The sequence below is a fragment of the Euleptes europaea genome, chromosome 2 (genome assembly GCF_029931775.1).
Source record: "Euleptes europaea isolate rEulEur1 chromosome 2, rEulEur1.hap1, whole genome shotgun sequence".
Lineage (NCBI taxonomy): Eukaryota > Metazoa > Chordata > Lepidosauria > Squamata > Sphaerodactylidae > Euleptes > Euleptes europaea.
The window spans coordinates 76,303,271-76,323,991 of NC_079313.1; the positions used below are offsets into that span (position 1 = coordinate 76,303,271).

At 43.8% G+C, this 20,721-nt stretch overlaps 1 protein-coding gene across 2 annotated transcripts in view; it reads left to right on the top strand.

The window, feature by feature from the left end:
* PIK3R3 (phosphoinositide-3-kinase regulatory subunit 3) overlaps window positions 1-20,721 on the top strand; it is a 293,502-nt gene that overhangs the window by 256,080 nt on the left and 16,701 nt on the right. The gene's annotated exons all lie outside the window — the stretch shown is intronic.

Here is a 20,721-nt window from a genome sequence, read left to right on the forward strand (position 1 = left end):
TGTTCTAGCTCAATTGTAAAAGTAATCTCCGAAATCATTTATATCAAACATGATTTCTTAGACTTTAACCACCTCTATGATGTTCATTCATACTTATGTAAATCTCCAGAGAAGGCCATTCCGTAATGTCTTAAAAGAACTTTGTCATTGCAGAATGCTCATTGAATTTGGAGACATTTTCTGATAGCTAAAATCTTTTAAGATGTGGTTTAAACACTTCTTTGAAGTTTGATCTTTCCTCTGGTGCATGTAAAAACCACTTGCTGTTTCTTTTAGGATATTTTGGATACTTAAACTGCCATCATATTCCTTCTCTATCTTTTAAGTGTAGTGCTATATTTCCATGGTTATCATCTGTTCTTCTCTGAATGTATAGAGTATTATCATTTTTATGTAGCAAAATATAGTTACTAAAACTGAAAATGGTACTCCAAGTTTTGGCCAAAGTGGATTGTTTTCCTTACATAACAGTTGAGATTTTTCCTTAAAATCTTGCTTCTATAAGCAATTTCAACTTTTACTAAATGTGCCATTTTTTATAAAAGCACATCTGTCTGGTAAACTTTTCATTAGCCATGTGTAATCTGAAAGTATGCCCCAACTGTCCATCACATCTAATGAATTATTTGGTGAGAGGTGGTCTGGGCTATGTAGTTCCTGCATCCCAAAAGATTTTTAAAAATGTGCTGAGAATAATTTATGTAAATGAAGTAAGCTTGTATGAGTCTACTCATGAGAGCTGTGATCCCAGGCTTATTTTCAGAGGATTTATATTGTTTGGAAAACACTGAGATGAGAGAATGGAAAGTAACAGTAAAATGAATGTTAGTTATAAATAGTGGGCCATGAGAGTTGGTAATAGTCATAAGGAGAGGACTTTAGTGTCCTGCTCATCCGTACTCAGACTACTGAGGCTTCAAAAGACTGGTTGATTTTTCCACCCCTGCACAATCATGAGAACTGAGAACCTGATTCATCATCCCCCCCCCATAAAAGCAGACATTCTCTGCATTTTAATCCTTATGCAGTGGCCCTGTGGATATGTAAAAAAATGTGTATTTCTTAGTGTGATACATAGATTATCAAATTTAAAGTAGTACTACCTATCTGGATTACTTGGAGAATGACATATGGACATACCAATTTATCTAATTACCTATGAGCTATTGAACTTCCGCATAACAGTGCTTTTGCTACTGTTTTTATTGTGGATACCTGTGTAGTGTGTTCTTTTATACTAATTTCCTGTTACGAGTTTAAAGCTTTTGGGATTGTGTTCATGTAAGCAGTGTTTGTGGGGTACTCTAAAGATGATCACTGACCCAGAGATTTTATTAGATTCCAGAATGGTTTGTTCTGTTCTACAGTATGCCTAGAAAAACATACTTGTTACCTGGACTTCTCCCAGTTTGACCCAGACAGGAACTCTACATTCTACTTTTGAAAGCTTACCAGGCGCTCACTTGACTTTTTTTATTATATTGTGGAGCTTACTTGGGTAATACATTGGTATGGGCAAATCCTTGAAAAGTGAAGAAGATGCTGACATTTTTTCAAAATGATACTTACCTGAATCAAGAACATATAAGATACCAGAACTACGTGCAAGTCAAAGAGGAACTCGGTCTCAGAAATAATAATTATGGCTATTGTAAATACCTTTTAACTTAAAAGGTTATACCTTCTAAGGTCCAAGATAATGGACCTGCATTGTTGCATATAGTTGAACTTTATTTCTTGCAGAAAGCTTATTATAATATTTGTTAATGTAGATTTGCTCTGCAGAATAACTCTGATTGCGGGAGGCTGCACTGAGACTACACAGGCCTGATAGCAGAATTTATTTATAGGAGAGAATACCCCTTTTTCAAACTAGTATCCATGTGTGTGAAAGAGAACTAACTCGCTGGGGTATACGAGTAACTTAACACATACAATTTTGGTACTATTTGTGTCCCTATAACCTGAAATAGCTCCATTTGCTTTGGTTGGTAGTGAACTTAAGAGGCTTGGATAAAAGTAGTCAGAGGAGCCACTACTATAGCATAATATGGTTCTGGGGCAGAACATAGAAATGGGATCCTAGACTTCTGTAATCTAAATAGCCGTCTAAGCCAATTCCTACTGAAATGTGTATATCTGGAAATAATGATACTGCAGTAAACATTTGGTAGCATATCATAAAAGTAAGGTTTTGTTCCCAGCATGATGGTTAAAAGTCAGATTTCTACAAAGTGTGTTTTGAATTATATGTAGTTAGGTAAATGTAGTCCCCAGTGCAATCACCGAGTCTTCACTGACCCATGAGGTCACATCATGACGTTCGTATGTTATATGTAGTTAGTCTTGCAATAAATATAAAGAAAATAATGGCAAGATAATTTTTGGTATATTCGGACTCCAAGAAGATTGGACATTTTCTGGGTACTTCACCTATAAGTTCTTTTCCTTTGCTGCTGCAAATAGGGATAGATACTGCAGTTTCCCTGGGAAGGGCCTTTGCATATTGATTGTGTTATGTGTGTGTGTGTATATATATATAATAAAAGAAACATACCACAAGACCATCTCATTATGGTTTGGTAGCATTTAATAAAACAAATTACAGGCTTAATATGTTGAAATTATTAATGTGGTTTGTGGCTATGCATACTAGTCGTGCAGGTAGATTACATCATCTCCCATGGTACTGAGGCACAATTGTGGGATGTAAATTAGATCATCCATTATATGTGACAATTCTAAATAGAGTTTACATAAAAACTGGTGGTCAATATTTTTAGTAACTTAACATTTGCCAAGCAGTAGTTCAAAATAAAGCAGTAACATATAACCTAACTGTAGTTAACAGTATTTTTAAAGCGCTTATCAATCATTAGCAGCCACAATTTCTAGTCTTTCTATCCAAGAAACTATTTTGCTTAGAATGTTGGAATAGTATTGAATGTGCTGTGTTGCTTTCATTACGCACTTAGCTGTTCAAGCTTTGTAGCTAATTGACTTTTAGCAATAGTGTAAGCTTTTAAGCAGAAGTCTTGCACTGATTTCAAGTTCTTGAAGGATCTGTAAACATGCAGTAGAAATCGGTAGGCGATCTTAATTTGGAAATTGAGTGGTGTATAGGTCTAACCTATACCCTATTTCATGTTACTTTTTGCAAATCTTATCTAAAGCTTAATTAAAGATTAATTTGTTTGACAGAAATTTGTCAATCTGCTATTCCAAAGTGAAGAGGGGTTTCTAAAAGTCCTGGCAATATATGTAAGTGGCGGTGACAAACTATTTAAAATGTTTCTTTATTAGAATATCAAGATCTAAGGCAGGGGTGTCAAGCATACGGCCTGGGTGCCGGATCTGGCCCCTTGAGAGCTCTTATCTGGCCAGCCGAGGCAGCCATCCCCCCCCTCGATCTGGGCTGGCAAGGCATGGCCCAACCAAGTGACATTTATGTCATTTCCGGCCCTCATAACAATTGAGTTTGACACTCCTGATCTAAGGTTTTCAGAGAATGATAAAATTCTTAGTGAAAGCTGAGGATAAAATTCCTTTACCTTGAATTGCTGCAATAACAAGCTTTGATGAATTCAATAGAATTTAAACTTTGGGACATGTCCTTGTAAAAGCATCTGGAATTCCCAAGTATTTTGATGTGTTCTGTGTTCTACTTTTGGTTTTCAGGTGCATTTTTCATGTAAGAACCTTCTTTTGATAATGTGCAAATTACATGGTCAGAAATTGAGAGGCAACACTTGGCCACAGCCTCCAGGTACACATACATTGTGATATATGTGTGTGTATATAAAGTGCCGTTAAGTCACAGCGGATTTATGATGACCTAGTAGGGTTTTCAAGGCAAGAGACTAACAGAGGTGGTTTGCCATTGCTTTCCTCTACATAGCAACCCTGGTATTCCTTGGTGGTCTTCCATCCAAATACTAACCAGGGCTGTCTGTGCTTAGCTTCTGAGATCTGACAAGATCAGGCTGGCCTGGGCCATCCAGGTCAAGGCACATTGCATATAGGAATAGTGGAAGGTATGTATGGTTGTCTCGTTTAACATTTTGCTTGTGGATTTCATACATCTTCATATATGTGTTGTCTTGCATTTATTAAATCTCTTCTTAGTGGATGCTGGATAATTCTGAGACAAGACAAAACTCTGCCTGTATCCCTGAATTTAGAGACTGTTCAGAGTATGGGCCTGAGCCCTAATTTCCAGAGCAGTGGGGCAGCAGTTAGTTTGCATGCATCCTCTCTGGTTTGCTGCAAGTATTGGAGGACTCATAAATAAACTCAGGAAGCCAGCTGAGTTCATCTCCCTTTAATACATACTTTGGTTTATGCTGGCCAATGGCTGTAAATAAAGGTATCTGTGATTCATATTGTGATTAGAAAATACTTGGAACTGGCCAAGTGTGTGAAATGGCTACCTTATGGTTTAAAAAAGCTAAGACCCAGGATTACACCAAAGAAGCTGCCATTGGTTTTGCTAGAAGCCTATTCCAGCTATGTGTAGCTCTGATTTCCTGTTTACATAGCCCTAAAGTGTATCTTTGAGATGAACCCTGCCACAGAGATGCAATAGGAGTGTCTCTGTGGTAGGGCCCATTTCAAGAGATCCATGTGTACTTGTTCACTTGCCCCAATTCTAGAGAAGGAAAGAGTAAATTCTACTAGTACCGGGGTGTCAGATTAGTGAGTTTTGCATGGATTCCAGATAACCCATCCACAGAAAAAATCCCTTGGAAAGAATCTTGATTGTAAATAGCTAATTTAATTTTCAGTTGTAGTAGACACCAGCAGTTTCTTTCTCCACCATCCCTTACCTCAGTCAAGAGGTGTGACTTGGTTGTAGTAACGGGAGGGTCTTCTTTCCCTCATCTTGCACCCAGCCAGAAAGCTACAGTTTTAGAACAAATGGCTACCTTATGACATCAACATTTTATCATCGCTCTCTGAATTTAAGCAGAAAGCAAGCATAAGCACATATACCATGATGCAGTGAGTGCTTCCAGGATAACACAACTCAACCATATAGTTTTGAGTCTACTGAGGACCTTTTTTCTCTTCCACCCTCCCCTCACATATGAACTGGTCAGTTTCTCTCTTGTGGGTTAGAAAGTGTTTTTTGAACATGAGGTGGCTCATATGGATGCTTATGTAAGCGAATAACACTGAAATCACCACAAGAGAAGCAAAAATGTACATGTAAGCAGGCAGCTTTCATATACCAATTTAGCTTATCCAGCAGACCTGAAGGCATTGTGTAAAAGGATGGATTTCTCTTGTACAAACTCTCTTGGTGTAGAGGGGAATCTACTCTGAACCATCCAAGACTAAAGATGGGATATAAAAGGGTGGTGATGAAGGACTTGCAATACAAAAATCAAGAAAAACAATTTTTAGACATACTGTAGGTGCAGATTACTTTTTTCAGGAATCTGTCATATTTGGGATAAAGAAACCACATTTTCCCCTGCTCAGGCATTATGTGATCTTGGAACAGAAGGAATGCCTCCCATGTACTGTGTTGCTTATCTTGCTTTAGCTACCAATATTTTCCCCCTATTTTCTTCCTTTAAGCAATATGTGCTTGTGCATCTCTGGCACTGCCATTGCCTATGTATGGGTAAAAGTTCTAAGCATAGGGCTTTCCTGCTAAGCTCCAGGGTGCTGGGGAAGAGAAATATTGTCTTGCAAAATCTCTCAGGGGTCTTACAAAATAATCCTGTGAGCCAAATAGTACTTGGGGTCTACTGGTTGACCATCTGGAGGCCTTTTGCATCGAGGGTTTTTTTTTTGGATGTGGGACCCAGTGGGTTAAACTAAATTACTTTCAGAGCCTGACTGGCACTGATCCAATAAATGAAAAATGCTTTGAAATAACATATATAAGCTGTTGTATCCCTTTAACACTTAAAATGAATGACAGAGGTATATGTTTACGTAATAGAAAGGACTGTACAGTGCTGAGAAAAACATGCAGTTTTCATCCCTTAATCTCACAGACTACTCAACAAGGAATTGGTACAGAGTATGGAGGTATGCCTCATCAGTACCTCCATCTCTCTCCCAGTCTGGAATTAGGGATGGTATTATGGAGGAGTATTTGCACATTTCACTGACACTGCTTGGATGCAGTAGAAATGGATGGAAAGTTTGCTAGATACTTTGTACTTCTTGAATTGGGGGCATCATCACATGGGGCAGCCTAATGCAGACACCTGTCTGAAAGCTTGTATGCGCTGGGACAGTGATTGCAGAACCATTCTGTCAGTGCTGCATTGCGGGCCTCCTGGTTCAGTTGCACACCAGGAAGGAACAGATCATCTGGATCAGTTGCACATCAATGCATAGTTGATCTTAAGCAGATGTGCATTTTTGCACTCATGCAGGCCCATTCATAAGCAAATATTTCATTTCCTTTCGGAGTTCTCTCCACTGTTCATGCTTTAAAAATTGTGGGCGGGGGGAGAAACACTAATACTTTCCGATTTGAGAATGACAAATTGATAGGTCAGTCAAGTTAGCTTAATCCCTTAGCTCCACATCCAAATATCAACATTGAAACTGGTCTTATTCTTTGGGCTGTTACTCCATATTATGGAATGGCTCTGTTGGAGAAGAGTTGCACCCCACCATATTTCACTAGGCTCAAGGTGATTTTAGAAAGTGAAAGTAAGATTTAAAATAAGTTTGCTATAAATAGCCAACAATATAAAAGAAACAGTATACATCTTGTTAATGAGATCACGTTGCACCCCAGTTTGATAAAGTTTTTAAAAGGTGCCTTGCACTCTCAAGCAAGGTATGTAATTCCATAGCTACAGGGTACAGATTTTAGCATACAAAGGGTACATTGTGTACACTTGTGTTTGAGATAGCTATGCATGTCTATTCAACCATGTGTTTATGTGGCAAAGAACTGCAGCTGCCCACAGATCCGTAGCATTTATGTGTGGTGAAATGAATGTGTAGTCGATCACTTCAGATGTAATAGTATAGACTCTTAATCCATAATTTTTCTTCTAACTTTCCTGTTCTGATTTTAATGCTGCTACTGCTGTTTTATCGTGTACTTTTTGTTTAGAATTGATTGTCTAATGCATCTGTTGTGTTTTATTGTGAGCCACCTTGTAATAAGGTGATATAAAATGGATTTAGTAAAATATGAAAAAACCCTTAGATTTAGTGAAGTCCGTCATTGTGGCAGCATGGGTTTTTAATTCACCTGTATTATCGTTGTCCTGAGCATTTAAATTCACCTCTATTGTCGTTGTCCCGAGCATCTGTTGTCTTAGTGAGGCAAACATTTATTGCACCTCTTGAAAAAAATCAGGTGTAGTAGGACATGAGCGAGAACACATCACTTTATGGATGGATCTTTTTTCATTTACAGCTTTCAGAACTATATTGTAAACTGCTTTATGCATTCACATTGCATAAGTGAATAGCTTACAATAGTTCTTTAGCTTTTTTGTGAACGTGTGAACATATTAAAGTATCAGAAGGATAATCTAATATAAAATTTGTGTTCGTACAGGATTAAAATGTTTCTACTAAATGGCTTTCCACCTTTTCCTTATTTATTGTATATATAAAATATAACTGTGAAGATGTTCCTGTAGAATCATCTGTTTCTGTGTAACTTCAGGTTTGAAGGTTAAACTTGTTAAATGAGCTCTTCTTTAGAGAAAAGTAGCGAAAGCTCAAGAACTATTTTTAGACAAAGTTTGTTTCCTATGCCCATGGCTTTCTGTTTTAAAAATGTCCTTATTTTTGCTGCTGGACTGTCCTGACAAAATCTCTCTATATACAGGGCAAAGCATTTGCTGCATGTCATATTGACTCTTGGTGTACTATGTGTAGTGTTTCTTCTCTCAGTTGTATATGTAAACTTATAGGAATTGGGTTAGAGGAAAAAGTATTGCTGCTCCAGCATCTGTGAATTAAGTATTTGCTGATCCAGAATCACAGTTGAAGTCATCTGTACAATCCCAAATAAGTCTTTGTTGGTTTGTGCTGGGATAGAAAGAAAATAGTTTCAGAGCTGAACAATCCTTTTCAGTGCTTCTGCACTGGTTTTAGTCAGTTGCTAGTGCCTAGTTTGGGGCAACATATCACAATTAGATAGAAGAAAGTAATTCTTACTCAAATGTAATACATGCTACCAAACTCCTTTGTCCTTTTCTGATAATAGCAAGCCCCTCTGTTGAAGAAATATCAGGGGGGCCTCCTATTCACAGCCTAAGGGATGCTTTAGTCTTCTGATGAGGAAAAAAGTTAGTAGTACTATATGAGTGCCATGCATGCAGAAAGCATGCTGGTCATCAAAATGTTTGATGCAACAAAGTAGAGGCTGCCTTGCTTGTACCATTATAGCATAGATGTGCAGTTAGCAAGTCAGTTATTTGTGTAGGCCTTCCAATTAGCCTTCTCCCTCTCTTGGCTTTCTGAAGCAAGGAGATGCAACTCCAATAGCATTGTGGTACTTTTCCCACGTATTCAGGAAATAATGCTGCAGTGCTGTTCTCTGCTTATGTCAGCTGGGAGGGGGCAGCATAGCAGAGGGAAGGAAGAGGAAGTATGCACAATGGCATTAATATCTCAGTGTTCTAAACAGATGGGACTTTGTACTTCTGTTGGCTAGAAAGTAAGTAGGTCTGACCAGAAAAAGTACTATACTGTTGTCCTAGCTATTTTTGCCAGCCTTGAAAAGCTGTGAGATGAAACTGTGGTAGTGCTGTTCTCTGAGGCAGGAGAGCATCTTCTAGCTTGGGTATTTTCCGCTCACTGCTCTAGAAGTTCTAGACAGAAATTTTGGGTTTTACTAATGACTTTCAGAATCAATAGAAATAAAGAATAAATGAATTCTGGGTAATTTCAAACTAACAAGCCCACTTAAATGGCTTTCTTGGGGTACCCTTTTCAGTGCAAAAAGTACATTGTTTCTTTGGCCTCATTACCATTCTTTTATACAGCAGTGTTGTGGTTCTTTTTCTGCTCATTGTGACAATATTTGTAAATTGTTATTTAAGGGAAGTAGAATATGATTTGTATGTCTGCCAATTACTTCGGTAACCATACAGACCACCAATGTATGCAGTTTTTAGAGGTAACTTTCAATGTAGCAAATAGTGGAAGCTTCAGTGTATGCAGTCACAACTTGCAGTCTTATACAGAGTTACTTAGTACAACTTACTACTGAGTAAACGTGTATATGATTGACCTACTGAAATGATTGACCTACTGAAATGTACAGTGATGATATATCTCCTGGATATGCAGTAAGATTGGCAAATAGACACCTTTTCTGCATATACTTGAGGCCATATTTTCCAACGGAGAAATTAAATGGTTTATGGAGAATAAAGATGTATTCTATATAGAAGCAACTAGTTTGACTTTTTCTAAACTCTGCTGTCCCTCTACTCATGGTCTTTGCCAATGACTTGCAACCTTAACTCTCCATTGTTGTGTTTTCGCTCCTCCTCCCCATTCTTCATATAGGCCTTGGGGGTTATAAAGGTATTTGGTCATGTGCTTGATTAACTTTGTTTTAAGAGCATCCTTTTTTTCAACGTGAAGCACTACTGGGAAGGGATTCCTGAGCTCGACTTTTCATTGAAGGCTGTATATCTGGTTTAAAAAGGAGTGAGTGGGGTCACCACTTAAATTGCATGAAGGCGTAAATAGTTTGGTCCTTAACTATGTTACATAGATTATCTTCATTGTATGAGAGGGGTGCCAATTTGATTGCAGCCATGGTATGGAGGGAAAGCCCATCCCCCTGTGCTGTTTTCCCAGTTGAATTCCCTCCTCCAAGCTGGGATTTCCCTTCAGGAAAAACGTCACCTAGGTTGGGATTCATATTGGGGAAAGGATTGAACGTCTCCTCTCACCACTGTTGCAGTAGAATTGGAAACCCTCTGGTCCTCATGGCTACAGTTCAGTGTGTGTGGTGATGGTTGGGGGGGACATTGAGATATCCAGTTGTATGCAGTTGGCAAAGCATGCTTATGAACTCCAGTTTAAGCTAAAGATACAGTTCTTCATCTAGCATCCAGATTGCTTTGGTCCTGAGGGATAAACAGACAGTGGAGACTAATTAGTATTATTCTAGATACTTGGGTATCTCCTCTTCCTCATCCTCCAAGGACTTTCTGCTTTAGATGAAAACAAATTACAGCATCCTTCAGAGTTGGAGGTGAACAAAGTATATTCTAATTGATACTCAAAATAGATGATGTCTTTGAAAAAATTTGGTTAGTCTAATGGGACTTGGGTTCATTTTCTACCGGGAAGTACTGAAGGGGAACTAATGGAAATTATCAACATTCTCCATCTCTATCACTACAGTACAGATTGGCCTTGCTTCCTTGGGGCACTTTCTGTAGAAGGCCAGGGTAAAGGTCTCTCCCAATAAAAACAGAGCAGAATTATCCCCTTTGTACTATTTCAGTCGGCAAAGGAAAACATTAGGAAGAGAAGCCTGGGTTACTCTTTTTCAGAACAGGAAAATAAGTGAGGGGAAAACTAGATTTAGTCCAGTTTGCCAGCTTAGTATTTAAGCTTAAAATAAGGATTGCCATTTTGGCTTTGTCAGTTTATGTCTTGCTTCCTGAGATTTGACTCTCTTCTTCAGATACTAATACTGAGAGTAAGGGCAAGGTGTCCTGATATTCTTCTGCACTTTTCTTGAAGGTGGGAGCTCTAACATTGTTGGCAGCTCATTCCTGCAGTTTGAAAGAACTACTAGCCAGCTTTCTTGTGCGAATGGCTTTTTGTCTTAACACGCTTACCCTGATTTAGCAACAGCAATTTTCTCACGTAAGTAGGCTTCTGGGTGCTTAGGTAGTGAGGGTATCAAATCTTTATCAACACTGAGTCACACAGCTAGAAGTAGATTGGGACCTTTCGACCTTGTGTATGCTTTATGTCAGGGGTGGGGAACCTTTTATCCACCAAGGGCCGTTTGGATATTTATAACATCATTCGCGGACCATAAAAAATTATCAACTTAAAAATTATCCGACCAAGCCCCAAGCAGGCAGCTGCCCCTGATGACCCCCCATCACGTGGGCAAGCAGGCAGGCATCCAACCGGTGGCACACTTGCCCACCTGGTGACACAGGATGGTCTGTTGCACCAGCCGAGTGTAGCTGTCCAGCTGCACGCCAAAGTTGCTCCTGTTCCGCATGGTTGGGGCCGGATTCTACAGCCAGCTCCTGCTACCTCCACCTGCAGCGATGAAATGAGGACACACTGGCTAAGAACTCCCCCACACACACACACATTCTGGCCCTGCCCCCTTTAAACCCCTCCATTGTCGTCACTTCTGCCCCCAGCCCTCTTGTAGTACAGAGGGAATAAGTTTCTCCATGGCCTGGGTGGGAAAGTGTTAACAGTTTCTTGGGCAGTCCTAGCAGCTCCATAGCTAATAACTCTTCTGCAAGTGGGGGGGGAAGGTTGCTTTTCTCGGCAAAACAAACTCACATCTGCCTTGAATAGAAGCTATTCCTGTCCATGGGAGGGAGCGGATTACCAGTCTTGGGTCCTTCTGAACTAGAGATCTGCCAGGACCCATGAAATCCCAGACCAAATGATTTTGCGGCCCTTAAACAGCCCCTGGGCCTGACGTTCCTCACCCCTGCTTTATGTGCTATATGAACCAACAACTGGTTATTTAATTCAAGAAATATCGGTGCAGCTAATAGAGTAATTTGATAAATAAGGGCCAAAGTATACTTGATGTACAGTTGGCCAGAAAGAGTAAATTGGGCCGAAAGTTCTTTGGAGGCAGCGTGATCTCGCCACCGGCGTAAGTGCGTGTAATCGCGCGATTACATGAACTTATGCTGGCGGCGAGGCCAGTCGTGCTGGTGACTGAGTGCCAGGGACCACGCCTCGCCCCTATGCAGGTGCGGTGTCTCCGTGGCGCAGGCGGCTTCCTATCCCTGTACGCCACGGTATGCCTTCACCAGGAACAGTGGTGCTGCGCCTGCTTTTTAGCAGGCGCAGCCTCGCTGTTTTCAATGGGGCTTTTGGCAAAAATGCCGCAGCGTGCGTGAATCGGCTTAGGAAGAGGCGCCGCTGCACCTCTTTCCCGCCAACTCCGGATGCCGACTTTTCAGGAATGGGCTGTTAGAATCTGAGGAACAGTACAGCTTCTATCAATACTGGACAATTAGCTTGATATATAGTTTCTTTAATTCAATTTCCTCTGGGTTTTATTACGAAGAGTCCATTAACTAAACCTTCATCACATTTGAGCAGGATGAATATTCCAAGTTGGTGTACTTGCTTAAGGAAGAATAATTGTGAAGGAAGAATAATTGTGGTGTGAACACCTCCTTCTGGTGCTGAACATAGAGGCATTTTGGACTCTTGAAAATGATGCAGACACTCAGGATTGGAGTTGGGTTGTCACTAGTAAGCAGATGCATGTTATAGGCATGACTTGGGATTTTTTCCCTTTGTGGGAGTTTGGTCTTCTTCGTTTATTTGTAAGTCTTTGTCAGGCTGCTATCTCGGTTTCGTTATTGCCTCTGTCTCTGTGCTGTATTGTCTGCCCCCCAAGGTCGCATGCCTAAGCCTAAGCCTGGGAACTCAGCTCCTGGGAAACTGTATTCCTGCGTGTAATCTCCCGCCTTTCCTGCCTTATAATATCTCCCAGCTAGTGAGCCTTTCATAGCTGTCATTTTATTCGTTTGCACTGTATGCCTATTTGATCAGTAAAATCCACCTGTTTGGACTCTATACGACTTTGTGGTGATTTCTGGTTCTGTGGGCCAAGGGCTGACATTATGACAGCTATCGCCTCACATCTTCACCGTTCTCCTAGCCAGGCTGGAGCCCAGGGGGGTTCGCCTGCCACTTGGATGGGAGCTGTGCAGCTCTCCAGGTGATCTACTACCCTGGAGCCCTTCTCAGAGGACCCTACTCTGTTACAGGACTTAATTGCTGAACTTTTCCGGACGAACCGAGAGGTTTGCCGCTTGAGGGGACTGGTACACGCGCAGTGGCAATCTCTTACAGGACGTCTCTGGATGTTAACATCGGAGGATACTGATGCTCGTTTAGATCTTCAGGACTTGGATCAATTACTGGACGATGCCCGATTGGCGACTGAGGATTTACAAATATTAACTGGACTTCTAGATAATCTTATTTCTCGACAAACTCTTTCTACCATGGCGGGAGCCCCACCGGAGGGTTTTTCCCTGATCCCGGATGCGGCCAGCTGCCAGGCTGAGGCCAAGCGAGTCGCTATTAGCACCGCTCTTCTCCTTGTGGAATGTACAAAGGACACCCCGGTAGCCACCTTGGCTCAAGTTTTGACCCCGACGTTTGGAGCCGAGGCATCCGCACTGGCGGTTCGAGTACAACCTCTGCTGGGCGGGGAACCTGACCCCATACTCTTGCTCCTCGAGACAGAACTTTTGCCGCGCATTACGGCAGAGGCTGCCCTAAGACTTGAGAACGCCAAAGTTCTTGCGGATCAGCAAGCCGCCGAAGCGGCTAGGGTCGCAAGAGAGAGAGAGGCGGCGGAAGCAGCCAGGGCGGCTGCAGCAAGGAATCAGGCGAACGTGGACACGCGCCCCAAGGACTATGTACTGGGACTATCAGGTCTCACCTTTTCCCCGGCGTTTGTCCCGTCGCGTACGACCCAACGCGCACGCCGTTTGGCTGACCGACGTCGAGACTCAGATGAGTCTGAAGACGAGGATTTATATGGGGATAGCTCTCAATGGGCCACGAGCTTCCGAACCAGTAAGCCTCATCTTACTGGGGGCCCAAGTGAGGAGGTTCATCTTTTACGAGCCCAGAATCGGGAGCTCTCCGACCGTGTGGATCAACTCCAGGAAGTAATGGAACTTATGCTTCACGAGAACAGGCAATTACAACAAACCCTGATAGCTCAGAGACAGCCCGTTCCGATACCGGGTCAGGCGGTACCCGTACAACCACCCGCTAATGTGCCGGCTCCACCCTTACCTCCTGGAGCTCCTGTTGCTCCTCCGCTCCGACCACCCGTGCAACCACCTGCTAATGTGCCTGCTCCACCCTTGCCTCCTGGAGCTCCTGTTGCTCCTCCGCCCGGACCACCCGTGCAACCGGGCCAACCCGCGCCCGGCCCTTGGAAGCAACTCAAATTGAGGACTACGTATGACGGATCTCTTGAGACTTTGCCTTGTTTCTTGCATCAAGTGGACAGTTATATGCGAGAACAAGGTCAACTCTTCCCCACGGAAGATAGCCGGGTGCGGTACGTAGCTTCCCTCCTGACAGGCAAAGCGGCTGACTGGATGGTCCTCCAGTTTGACACCCGCTCTCGTGCGATTCGTTCCCTCAACAACTTCATGACTGCCCTGAGAAGGAGGTTTGAGGACCCCTTCCTGGGAGAAAGAGCCAAAACGGAACTTTTACAATTAAAACAAGGCTCTGCTACAGTTCGGGAATTTGCCGATGAATTTCAGCGACTGGCAAGTAAAATTGTAGGTTGGCCCGAGACCACCCTAATCCATCATTTCAGGGAAGCCTTGCATCCTGACATTCTGAACTGGTCTTACATGCGGGGCGATCCCGATACCCTCGAAGGCTGGATCCTATTAGCCGAGGAAGTGGAAAGCCGCCGCCGCTTTATTTCTCTCGTCCGTCAAAAGCACAAGGAGAAGGGCACCCAAAAGCCTCAACCCAAGGCACCACTGCTCGTCCCACGAAATCCCCCACGTCCGCTCCAGGAACGTGAAGTCCGATTTCAGAGGGGTGCCTGTCTTACATGCGGAGAAATGGGCCACTTTGCAGCCGTTTGCCCACGCCGCCAGGAATTATTTCGTCCCAGCACGACAACCCGCGCCCGAGGTCGTCCACCACGCAGAGGCACCGCGGCCACCCGCAGCGCAGCTCCGGGAAGGCCCACACCCTCTGCACTCCATGCCGGGGACCCAGCCTCCCTGCCTGCTTCCAACGACCCCGCCGGGTCTCGGATTACAAGTGCCCCATTGGGGGACAGCTTTCCCTCTTCGGATGAGGAAAACCCTTGGATTTCTCCAGCCTTAAACCTGGAATCTCCCCTCGACTTGTCAAAAAACGGCTCCGGTCTGTGGTGAATGGAGCATCTCCACAGACCTCTCAGGATCTTCCTATCAAACCGAATGCTCCTACCAAAATCAAAGAAGTGGACTCCACCGTCTACGTAGATGCAGTTTTACAACAACTTAACGGAGGTCCACAAATCCCCGTCAAAGCACTAATTGACTCCGGTTGCTGTCGCACTCTCATAAGCGAAGCCACGTTTGCTGCCCTCAGAGCCGACTCAGAGGCTTTACCCGCCCCCGTCCAATTTGCTCAAATGGACGGGAGCCAATTCCAGGGGGGTCCAGTTGATCGTCGCACCATAGGGGTGGCAATGGGAATTGGTTCCCACTGGGAACAAATAGACTTCACTATAGCCCCTATCCGATTTGAAGTGGTCTTGGGAATTAACTGGATTAAAGGACATAGTCCCAGTATTGATTGGGAAACAGACACTATTTCTTTCGCTAGTCCCACCTGCGACCAGCATCGGCAAAACTTTGCTCTGCCATTTCCGCCCGTTCCAGCGTTAACCTCTACTGCCCCGGTACCACCGGCTCTACCCGCTGTATACCGGGACTTTGAAGATGTCTTCGACCTTAAGGAATGTGATGCCTTACCCCCCCACCGGGCCTCAGACTGTGCGATTGAAGTAGTAAAGGACTGCACATTAACCAAAAGTAAGATTTACCCTATGAGCGCTTCCGAGCGCACTGTCCTCCGGGACTTTTTGGACAAAAACCTCGCCAGAGGGTTCATTCGCCCTTCGAATGCCCCAAACTCGGCCCCCGCGTTTTTCGTCCGGAAAAAAGAGGGCGACCTTCGCCTGTGCATTGACTTCAGAAAGCTCAATGCGGTTACCCAGACCAACGCCTATCCTATCCCATTAATATCGGATATTTTGGGACAATTACAGGAAGGCCGTGTGTTCTCTAAATTAGACTTGGTGGAAGCCTACTACCGAGTCCGTATCCGCGAAGGAGATGAACACCTCACTGCCTTCTCTAGCTGTTTCGGAATGTATGAATTCCTTGTAATGCCGTTCGGATTAAAAGGGGCCCCGGGGGTCTTCATGCAACTCATCAATGAAATCCTACATGACCTTCTATATCGTGGGGTGGTGGTCTACTTAGATGACATTCTCATTTATTCGAAAACTATGGACGAGCATGTGACTCTGGTCAGAGAAGTTCTACAACGCCTGCGTAACCATCAACTGTTCGCTAAACTAGCTAAGTGTGAATTTCACCAAAGCAAACTCACGTTTTTGGGATACATCATCTCCCACCAAGGTCTTCGCATGGACCCCGCCAAAGTCCAAGCCGTCCTCGATTGGACTCCCCCCACCAACCGTAAGCAAGTACAGCAATTTCTGGGATTTGCAAACTTCTATCGGGGATTCATCCCTAACTTCGCCCAAGTGGCTCTACCCATTACGGACCTGCTGAAAACTAAAGGAAAAGTAAGCTCGGCTGCCTTGCCCTCCGCAAAGATCCTATGGACTGAGCAATGCCAAGCCGCCTTTCTAGCCCTCAAACGCCTCTTCACTTCGGAGCCGGTGCTACGGCACCCAGACCCAAATCAAATGTTCATTGTGCAAGTCGATGCTTCCGATGTAGCCATGGGAGGGGCTCTCCTCCAGCAAGGACCGGACGGTCTTCTTCACCCTTGCGCTTACTTTTCAAAAAAATTTGCGCACGCTCAATTAAACTGGCCCATCTGGGAGAAAGAGGCCTCTGCAGTTCATCATGCACTGATTTTATGGCGGCAATTCTTGGAAGGGTCTAAAATACCCTTTGAAGTTTGGACCGATCACAAAAATCTAGCTGCCCTCACGGGGTCCCATAAGCTATCGGCGAAACAACAACGGTGGGCGGAGTTCTTTGCTCAGTTCCGTTTCACCCTGAAGCACGTCCCTGGGAAGCAGAACGTTCTCGCGGATGCCCTCTCCCGTTTACCACAATATCCGGTAAAACTCGAAAGACCCACCAACTCTCTGTTCACCCCTATGCAACGTGGGGCCCTACCTATGCTGGCTGTGCAAACCCGATCCCAGCATCAACACACCTCGCAAGCTCCGCCAGCCCAACCGGCTGCCCAGCCGCCACCGCAACAGACCGGAGTTCCCGCCCCTCCTACCCCTCCGACCGCTCAGCCGCCTGCAGTCTGCGCGCCGCCACACGTAAGCACTAGCCCTATAACTATTTCTCAGATCTCCAGAACCGACGGGGGGGCTCCCTCCAAACTCCCCATCTCCGAATCCTTTTTAACTGTCCTTCGGGACCAGTGCCTTTTAGAACGTTCCGCTCATACCCTACCTCCTGGTGTTTTGGAACAAGGGGGGTCCTGGTACAAAGACTCAAAATTGTATATACCCAAAGCTCTCCGGAAAGACGTTTTACATTTAGCTCATGGAGCCAAAACAGCTGGGCACTTTGGGTTTCTGAAGACCCTCCACTTATTGCGCAGACAGTTCTGGTGGGGGGGAATGCGTTCCGACATTGACTCCTTCATCCGCAGCTGTCCCGTTTGTGCCGCTGCGAAACGATCGCAGGGCAAACCCCCAGGACTGCTACAACCTCTTGAAACGCCCAGCAAACCTTGGGAAGTAATCGCTATGGACTTCATGACTGATCTCCCTCTCAGTGGGGGTAAAACGGTGTTGTGGGTTGTTACTGATTTGTTTTCTAAGCAAATACATTTGATTCCATGTGCAGGGATCCCCTCTGCTCAGAAACTGGCCCGCCTCTTCGTGACGCATATATTTCGTTTACATTCGTTTCCGCGTAAAATAATTTGTGACCGCGGAAGTGGTTTCGTTTCTAAGTTTTGGAAAGCTTTCCTCAAGTTGGTGGGGGTGGAACAGGGATTGTCTAGTGCATACCATCCTCAAACTGATGGTCAAACTGAACGTGTCAATGCTGTACTCGAATGTTATTTGCGTTGTTATGTTAACTACCACCAGGATAACTGGGTGGAACTGCTACCTTTAGCAGAATATGCCTACAATAATGCCATGCATCAATCCACAGGTTTTAGCCCGTTTTTTGCTGTGTATGGACAAGATTTCAGTCCCATCGTTCCTACAGATGATATAGAGGGGGAGGGGAACCCCGACATTGCCTCCTGGGCACACGCCCTCCGTACCACTTGGCCCTGGCTCGTTAGCAACCTCGACCGGGCCAAACGTAAATACAAAGCGCAAGCTGACAAACATCGCTCCCCCGGGGGTGATCTGCAAGTGGGTGCTTTGGTTTACCTTTCCACCAAAAACCTCCGGTCCACCCAACCGTGCCATAAACTCAGCGCCAAATTCATTGGCCCTTTCCCCATTACTCGGGTCATAAACCCTGTCACAGTGGAACTGGCTCTCCCCAAATCTTTGAGGCGTGTGCATCCTGTTTTCCACATAAGCCTCCTCAAACCCCATGTTGCTTCTCCACAATGGCATCCAGACCCACCGCCTGCGCAACCCATCATGGTGGGGGGGGAAGAACACTTCGAAGTCTCCAAGATCCTTGACTCCCGTATTCACCATGGTACTCTCCAGTATCTAGTTCGTTGGAAACATTTCCCCCCTGCCTATGACGAATGGGTGCGCGCACGGGATGTCTCCGCCCCCGACCTCATTGACGCCTTTCACATTGCTTACCCGAACAGGCCAGCCCCCTTGCGAACTGGGAGGGGGCCTTGAGGGGAGCAGAATGTCAGGCTGCTATCTCGGTTTCGTTATTGCCTCTGTCTCTGTGCTGTATTGTCTGCCCCCCAAGGTCGCATGCCTAAGCCTAAGCCTGGGAACTCAGCTCCTGGGAAACTGTATTCCTGCGTGTAATCTCCCGCCTTTCCTGCCTTATAATATCTCCCAGCTAGTGAGCCTTTCATAGCTGTCATTTTATTCGTTTGCACTGTATGCCTATTTGATCAGTAAAATCCACCTGTTTGGACTCTATACGACTTTGTGGTGATTTCTGGTTCTGTGGGCCAAGGGCTGACAGTTCAGGCTATTGTATTTGGAATGTAGGATTGAAAGTGGAGGAAAAGGAAATGCATAGCTGACATATTAAAGCTGGAGCGAAGAGTTGCACAGCTACCACCAAAGTAAAGGTGGAGTGAGAAAATATCCCTTCTAGATCAATTTGCCATTTCTATGTATTGGTCCTACGGCTAAACATTGTTTCAAAGATCCCTGCATAAAATCACTTCAGTCCATCTAAGCTTTCAGATGTATAGAACTCTGTTTCCCAAGAGTTAATGCTGAACTATGAATTGTAGAATTGTTAAAGGAATCTGAATTCTATAATTTGCACTCTCCTCCAAGCAAAAAAATGACCCACCTTCTCCCTTCTGGATAGAAGCAGGCCAAGTTGCTTAGGACTCAGGAGAATCCTCTGTGGGTCTTGTTGCTACTGCTGCTTTATGGAGTCATGGGGATTTTAGCTTTAACTCTGTGAACAGCTTGATGAAAAATAGTCAAGAAGAGCATGCTGGTCACTGCTTCTGTTCAACGTGACATTCTTGTTCATGCTATATACTTGCTCAGCTTGTAGGTTTCATAAGGCATCGAGATATTATCCTATTAATATTGTGACAGAGGAAAAAATAAATCATCATTTTTCTCCAGCAATTTATTGCATGTGGTAATACAGGCTCTTATGAAAGTTGTTCAGTGTTTCAGGTGCCATGGAACCCTGTCTCTTTACACTTTAAGAGCTAGCCCAGCAGAAAACCAAAATAATTCCTGGTTTTATTTAAGATACTGTTTCATCTTTCCACTGCAGCCAGTCTCAAAGTGGTTTACAGTTTAAGTGGAATACAAACTAACAATAAATCATTGGTTCTCGTAGGTTATCCGGGCTGTGTAACCGTGGTCTTGGTATTTTCTTTCCTGACGTTTCTTTCCTGACGTTTAACAATAAATCAATTGAAATAAGAACGGCAATTAATAAAGTTACAACATTAGTGGAGATCAAAGCCAAACAAATGTTGAAGTTTAAACAAATGTGCTGGCTACACAAAGGATAAAGAGTACATAGTGTCATTTGACAAAACTGGATAAATGCAGTTTTTTCAGACAGAAAAGAATCTACATTTAAAGCACATTCAGTGGTTAGCTTTTAAAAAAGAAATCACATTTAAGTGAATTGTTACTAGTCTTTTGAGGTTTCAAAAGAAATTGTTCAAATCTTAATTTCTGTTGTATATCTGGAGACAAATTGCTTTGTAAATATGTGACCAGATAGCTTCCAGTATCTTGTTAGGGGCAGGAGATGGCCATGCTCTACTTAGAACCTAGACTGCCTGTCTGTTCCCTTTCATTGTCTTTAACAGAACTCTGAAGCTTCAGTTTGTGTACTGAGGCATTAAATTTCTTCATATAAAGAGAGGTTTGGGATTTTGTGAAGCCAAATTACGCACATAGAAAAGAGAGATCATATTTGCAGAAGCAGAACAGCTATACTAAAACTACCTGCTGGAACTTCCACAGATACAGTCTATATACGAACGTCAGCAACGTATGATCTTGTACAGTGCTATCATTGGTTGAAGCACTGTTTCCTTTCAGAGTTCAGTTTCTCACATCCCAATCAGAATCAGCGGATTTCTGAACACAGTTGGTGATGCTGGCTAAGGAGTGGGAGTAGA